Source organism: Mycteria americana, chromosome 2 (genome assembly GCF_035582795.1).
Source record: "Mycteria americana isolate JAX WOST 10 ecotype Jacksonville Zoo and Gardens chromosome 2, USCA_MyAme_1.0, whole genome shotgun sequence".
Taxonomy (NCBI): Eukaryota; Metazoa; Chordata; class Aves; order Ciconiiformes; family Ciconiidae; genus Mycteria; species Mycteria americana.
This window is the reverse complement of record NC_134366.1, coordinates 167,692,343-167,699,994: the sequence shown is the minus strand read 5'-3', so window position 1 is coordinate 167,699,994 and position 7,652 is coordinate 167,692,343. Positions and strand designations below refer to the sequence as shown.

Genomic DNA, 7,652 nt, shown 5'->3' with positions numbered 1-7,652 from the left:
AACCAATAGGCCAAACTGGGTGTAGAAGGGATCTCGGTTCAGTTTTTCACTTGCCTGCTTACAGCACTGGACCGTGAGGTACCTTTAAACTTAGTTTCCAGCTGATGTCATTACTCTCTTGGTTATTCTGGATGCTTCTCTGTTTCTCTGAAACGTTTTGCTCAGAAACGTTATCTGAGGATCTGCTCCACTGAAGCATCTAAGTTCGGGGGGGTGGGAGGGAGGAGGAAAGCATTTCTGATGAATTTTCATTTCTGAATGGAAAGCTAAAAATAATTCCCAACTAGCTGTAATCAGAGCACAAGTATAAATCACATGTGATTCATGGTACCAGCATCCAGTGGGTGTTTCTCGGGAGGGATTGCTTCCCCAGGGCCCTGATTTCAATGTGACACTGATGTGTTTGGCTTCTCTCCCATTTCTGTAGAACATGAGGAAGACTTCAGCCCAAAGACTACAAATTCACCTGGGATGTAGACATCTGCAATCAAACTGAATTGTTTAAAATGGCTCCCTTCGTCCCCGTAGGAGTTCATTTTATTCTGATCTGTGGTAGGTAAGATACCTTTCCCTGTTTTGGCTAATATATGAAACTAATAATAAAGCTTTCACTTTCGTTCTCTTTCCCCCTAAATCTCTATGTGCTTTGAGCTGTTATGGACTTGAGAAATGTCTGCTAATGCAGGCCCAGGAACATCTTTGTATCTGTACAGTTATCCAGAGATTTCTTTCCCTTTCCCTCCACATTTCACTGTGTGTCTAGGGTATTGTTCTACTTTCTCGGTTACCAATGACTAATTTAAATCGTCCCAATTTTCAACTCCCTTCTGGTAGCCTCCCCCACTGACCCCAGAGGAATTGCCCGAGACATTTCCCCTCCTTTCTTTCTCTCACTCTGTCTCCCCACTCAATATCCAATAACTTATGTAAATTAATTCATCAGTATCAAAATAATGGGGGGGGGGAGAAGGAGGGTCTGACTGATTATGAAAAATATGTGAACAGCTCTGAGAAAACACTGTTTTCCTTTAAATCTCTATACCCTGCAATGCACCTCCTTAAAACTGCCTTAATCAAGACTCTGTTCACATTAGCCAGTCATACTTAAGCAATCTTAAGATAATAATTTTCAGGTGAACTACATTTTCCAGGCAGTAACCATAAGTCACTACTTGCAGTTCAAGCATAGCAGACCAATTCTAATCCTAAAAGCTAAAATCATCTTCACGTATAAGAGCTGCTCCTTTAAATGGACACATTCCTTAAAATGACATCTTCCACAAGCTTCTTACATGTTTTATGTAGTAGTGTGAAAACAGAGATCGTTTGCTGATGAATCTTTGGTATTTGCCAACTTTGAAGACATGTAATTGCCAGAAAAGGGTTTTGCTGGGGGACCTGGGAGGCCACAATCCCTTTTGCCCACTGGCATCACTGCTATGACTGAGAATTTGTTCATTCAATTACACAAAGGCTGATCTATTTCACTGTCTCCTATGGTAGTTTTACGTCGTTCTGTATTCAATTTGTATGCTGCAGACATATTGGGCTTGATGAATGCAGGCAAGAATTTTATTTCATTATCTTAAAACCTTCAAATTACACATGCACAATAAATATTGACAGGGAAGTGAAATTAAGACTTTGCTGCATCTCACAGCAAGAGTTACAAATGGCAGAAGGGAGTGTGTAGGGGAGGTGTGACAAACACAGTAGGAAGCCCTGTCTCTTTTACTGGTGCACTAAGTAGGGACTGATACCTGCTAACCCCCCAAGAGTCATGCCCCTCATATAAAGCATGCTTTCCTTAGATCCATCTCCTAGATCCTCTAGGGAATGGGGGGGACCTTTTATGTTTCTGCACTCATTAGCAGGGACCACGGAGTAATCTGCATAAATTGTCTTGCTCATAATTTGGTATTGTTTTGCTTTAATTGGTTCTGGAAAATAGAAATAAGATCATAAGATAATTCAGCCTGGAAAAGACCTCAGGAACTCTGTAACCCAACTTCCTACTCAAAGCAGGGTCAGCTACGGGATCAGAGGAGGTTTATTGAGTCAAGCTTTGAAAACCTCCAAGGATGGAGAATGCACAACCTCTCTGGACAACCTCTGCTTCCAAAAACTCACCTAGCATTGCATCTGAACTAGCTGAAGAAATTCAAATTTTCTGCAGCCCCCAGAAGTTACAAAAATACTATACATTTGTCAAGTAACATTTTCTAGTTGAGGACTTTAAGCAAGTTGCAGTCTACAAACTGGCATTGTCTTCTAATGCTGGGTTTTCAAAAGCTGTGTTACTACAAACCCTGGTAAACCCACACTCCCTAATGTGTGTAAGGTCCTGTCTCAGAGGTCCTGCCATAATGCTGCAGCCACGCTTGGCTCAATTTTACTGCATATTTCACAGTCAGGAAAACAGATGCGTAGAGAAGTTTGTGACTTGCACGTAGGCAGTGTAAAGTCACTAAAAGAGATGGGAATTTCCATTCGCTGCCCTCAGTCCCATTCTCTACATTTTCTATGTGGCTGTCTAAGCAGACTTCAGTCCTAGTCTGCTCCTAACAGAGTGGACATATGCCATATGGGATCCACAGTTAACTCCTTAGCTACCACTTGCTTTTAGTGCCTCATCTTTTCTACTGTAGCTATTGAAATTTACAGTTAATTTATAGATCTGGGTCCTAAATCCTACCTGTTTTGATCATTTTTCCTACAAGATCGTAATTCCCTGCTCTTCAAAGCTTTTCTTCAGTGTGTCATAGGCTGGTGTGAATCAGACCAACTCCAAGAAGCTGCCAGGGGCAGCATCAGGGTTTGCATTTTTATGTGCAGTTCTGAAATCTGGCAATTAAGATGCCAATAGACAAAGCCCTGCCTCTGGCAGCCCCCTCTGCCCTTCACAGCAAGACATCTGAGCTGCTCATCCATTAGGCTTCCTCATCACTGCAGCCATCAGCATTACATTTTACGGCAACTCATCGCCAACTTTACTTTCCTTAAAATTCTGCCCTGTAGTCCTGGAGCTGTTTGAAAAATAGTTTAGGTATTGATGAGTGGGATGAGGGTAAAGTAGGGCAGAGGGGGGAGGGAGGAAGGGGGCAGTGAACTGGCAGTGATAACCTCATCAGCTTTTCAAGATAAGTCATCTCCACTCATCACTCAGTGTCCCTAATCGCAGAGGAGCACCAAAGAAACTGCAGAATTTATCCACCAGAAATAACCCTTCCTCTGCATCCTTCACAGGCCTACTACCCATGTCCATGTAACACAGGTCTACGTTAAGAGAATATTTTTTGTCTGTGAGGAATTTGGATAATAAAATTTATTTCAGATTGATGCAAAATAAAGTAGATATTCTCACTGAAAGCAAATTTCCCTCTTCTCCAAAAATAGATTGCTTTGGGGTGATCCAAAAACTCCATTTTAGCCAGAAAATCAAAATGTTTTTATTTCAACATCTTTATTATGTGTCACAAATTATTTAAATTCACTTTTTTTCTTTCAAAAATATTTCCTTTTGGAAATTTTGGTTCCAAAAAAGAGAGGAAATTGTGCCCTGATATCATTGTCATTTTATGAGTTTTCTCCAAAATGAAATTCTCATTAGCTTATCTAATTTCTATAAATATTTTATTTTATCTCAATGGAATCATATATTTCAAAGGAACATGGTTCTACCCCATGTCTTCTGATTTTCACTGTACTAATTATAAAGATGTTTATTCTAGGCTATTATAAAAAGAACTTTGTGGGGTTTTGCTGTAACATTTTCACAGACCACTTAATGCCAGAAGCAGGTAACTATGATGGGGAAGGTCTTACTGACCACATTTGCCACTCCAGCTTCCTTATTATATTATTTGCATAAGAAAGGGAATACGAGCTGCTTTGATTTTGTAACAGGTATCCAAACCTTGCTTGAAGTAGGAAGTCTTAATTTGTGTGAAATCTTAGAGCCTTATTTCCCATACAGAGACATGCACAGCTCTGGCCACGTAGCTGTCGCCAGCGCCGACGGCAGCTCTGTGAATCGCATAGACCCCCACAGTGAGCTGAGAACGAATTTTTCCCCAAGCTGCCTCTTTGAAGTGCTGCTCGAGTACAGCCTTCACAGGCCACAAGCGAGCTGACATTTTGTGCAGCTCCTGTTTTGCAAGCGGGCTCAAAATAACAGTAAAGCAAGACCTTTGACCCTGACCGATATTGCATATAACTAGATATAGTTCTAAAAATGCAGAGTTTTTACTGGTGCAATCTGGGAGAAGGAGAGGGAAGCCAGAAACATTTAATTAAGAAAAGCATAGGTATTTTCTTACTACGTGATTTGCCACGTGAAACCGCATGTGAAAGAACATTGCTTGTTTGGCTGAGCTCTAGCCCTGAATCTGTTTGCTATAACATTTACTGTTAAATCACTACTGGATTATCTTCACTATTTAAAGAAAAATTAAAATCCACATGCTTTATCTCAGGGTAATTAGTTTGCGGGCTGTGAGGTTGAACTCATTATGTTCATCTCATAAAACTAGTGTCCTCTTCCAAATTTTCTCTTCTGTGTGTTGAAGCTCTTACTGTTACTAGCCAAAAATTACTTCCTCTCCACCCCCATTTCAGCACTGTTATATCCTCGTCAACCAAAACTAGCTAAAATAACTCTAATCACCTATTTTTACTGTTTGAATTAAGGAGCATTCACAGGACTCATTTTGCTGGCACAGTTGAAGGGCTTGCAGAAAGGGAAAAGGAAAAGAGAGTTACAAATTCAGAGGGCAAAACAGCAGCTGAACATGCTAATGTCATCAGCTGGTGGAGGTGTTTGCAGACCGAGCATCAATGGCCTAAAATGACTGTTTCGTTTGGGGATATTTTGTTGTTGTTGTTGTTGGGGTTTTGTTTTGCCTTTTACTGCAGGATTACTCCTACTTGTTAATACAATTGAGAAAGAAATTTAAGAAAGAAAACTAAGTCGTATGGGTTTTTCATTCTCTGTTGGGTTTCTGGAAGAAGTAGTTCATGGCAAACAAGGAAGACAAACTTGGAATCTCTGCTGCATCCTGCCTCCTGTTGAAGAAGATTTGTGATTCTACATATAAAGAGAAATCCAGCAACTTGCCATGTGGCCCTGGAAGTTACATAAGCTAAACTTTCCACAGTTTAATGTCTAAAACTAATCCTTTAATCCATATTTAGGTTCCTGTAATGAACTCACCTTAAATGTTATCTGCAGGTGTTCAAACATACTGAAAAATTGATAAAGTATATACTTATTCTTAGTTAAGGCACCTGAATTTGAATTTTTTGGCCATAATGACTTCTCCTTGGTGTTAATGAAGACTTTCATACATTGAAGGGCTCCTCTGACGTTTGTATAGAAATTTTAAATCATACTTTTCTGTGACTGCTGAACATTATGCTTCAAGCACCAAAAGAAGTCCAAAGTAGCAGGAAGCAAAGTCTAGCAATTTTTTTTCCTATTCTATGATAGGCAATTTTAGTCAATTTTTTTTTTTTTTTCTTGCAGTGTTTGGAGGAGCCTCCCTCCTCCCGTTAACTTGGTATGGGGCTGGGTGATGTTTAGCACAGAAAAAGACTTGCTCAAAGTCATGGAGGGGGAGCACAAGCCTTGTTTATACACAGATTCTAGCTGAACGAAAAGGAAAACAAGTTCATCCCAACTGTTAAGGTTAATGAATTTAACTCTTTGTTCTCTGCCCCTGGGATTACAGCTACAGGGAAAACATTTTCTTAGAAACCTAAGCCTTTCAACAAGCTCTGATTAGTTCAGAAGAAGAGGCAATAGATTCCCACCTCTCTAAGCTACTAACGGTCCAAAAACTCTGGCCTCCTTTCCCCAGATGCCTCCATCTCCCAATTCCCAAAGTTACTGGATTGTCTTCCTTGGAGGAGTAACTGTGGGCTTTCAGCATTGCCTAGGAAGTGAAAGACAAAAGGGGAAACAGGACTGTAAAGCAGGAAACAAGGAGTAAAGGTGTGCTGATTTCTTTTATCAGACGTTTGCTCAAGGTTTCTTCCTTTAATTTGTATTACAGAGGCACCATCCTGATTAGCCTCATCAGGTAATGTAGGATGAATAACAACGGATTTGGTACTAATTTTCTGTGGAATGTTGCACAGGATTTGTCAGGTGGATTTTGGGGTAGGAAGGGTCAGGTAAAATTTCGGAGGCTGCACTCCCGAGTGCTGCCCATTATCTCTTTCCCCAGGGTCAAGCCATAGCAGTAGCAGCTGAAGGACTGGCATGTCACAAGCTTTTGTCTCTGGAACAGGATTTCCCCAAGTGGCTGATAACAGGCTCAGTCTATTCCACGGAGGATGTATTCAGAGCCTGCCCTGATACAGTTATTATAAACAAAAGCCAAAGAATGTTAAACTTTGTCTTTAACAAAATGCTATTCTGGTTATTCAGATAAAACAGGTTTGGCTTGGGGTTTTTTAGATGCAGAGCTGCCTTTGCTGTAGGAAATCTCACGTATTAAGGAAAGATCAATACCACAGCTAATGGCCTAAGGTATCAAAAAACCTCACTGGAGGAAATGAGAATGTTGTCTGGAAACCAGATGATGATAATCCTTAGGATAAATGGATTTAGAGATTTCCGAAGCCATTTTAATAAACAGAGGGCAGACTTAGGCAGTTATTTCAACAAGTTCCTTTACAAAAGAGAAAGAGATTGCCATGTTCCTGTTTGGTTTTAGTCTTGACATTGATAAGTCTCAGTGAATGTTTATTAACCTCTTAGATGCGGAACAGACTTTTTAATAAAGCACCCTCTTCTTCCTCACAGAGAATCTTATGCTGGTCATTTTGTCTTGCAAATGTTGTCTTTGCACATGCTGTTGACAGAGGTTAGCAGAGAGCCATCAGTTTCCCTGGGGTCAAGGAAAGACAGGTGGAAAACTTGTAAAGGACTCAAGGCAGAGCTCAGACAAGTACAACAAAGCAGAGATCACTTTGATTCTGCTCTCAGTTTCGTGGCTGTGAACCAGAAGGCATCCAGAGAAGAGCAGTGTTCAGTGTAGCCAGTAGGACCATAAAAACAGCCCTACTACTGCCTAAGGCCAGAGGTCCATCTAGCCCACCTAGCCCCGTTCATCTTCTGCCTTGCTACCTCTGCAACCACCTCTTTTCCAAGCTGGTGATTGATAGTCTAGGTTGTCTCTTTTCCTGTGAAAGCTATTTCATGACTTAGTTCATAAGTGTTATATTTTCTAGTTGCACTGCTTCCTCTATGAGGATAAAAAACACATACAGCATCCAAGACCTGGAGCTCGTGGTATTTTTGCAGCCGCTTAGAAATATGCTCTGTGTTGTTCCCTATTCTTCCCCATATCTTTTTGACTGCTGCAGAGCACTGAGCTTATATGTTTCATTTTCTTCCTCTTTGGATAGAAGCATATGATCTACTTTGCAGGACTTTAATGGGTTACAGTGTGTCAGCTAAATTCTCATAACTGACCGTGTGCAGACCCAGACCAACAAAAGGGTGAAACACATAAGTCTAAACCACCATAAGTGTCAAAGCAGTTTACCTTGCAGTCAGAGCAGGGTCAGCTATGCCCATTCAGCTGACTTGCAGTAACTCACTGAGCCATTGCAACACAAACACATTTGAGGGGATCTATTTAAAA

At 40.8% G+C, this 7,652-nt stretch overlaps 1 long non-coding RNA gene across 3 annotated transcripts in view; it reads left to right on the top strand.

Moving 5' to 3' along the window:
• The first annotated feature begins 435 nt into the window (after positions 1-435).
• LOC142406836 (uncharacterized) overlaps positions 436-7,652 on the top strand; it is a 28,552-nt gene continuing 21,335 nt past the window's right edge. For all 3 annotated transcript variants that reach the window (XR_012774727.1, XR_012774726.1, XR_012774728.1), the window contains exon 1: positions 436-552. This is a non-coding gene — a long non-coding RNA (uncharacterized LOC142406836). The remainder of the gene's footprint in view (positions 553-7,652) is intronic.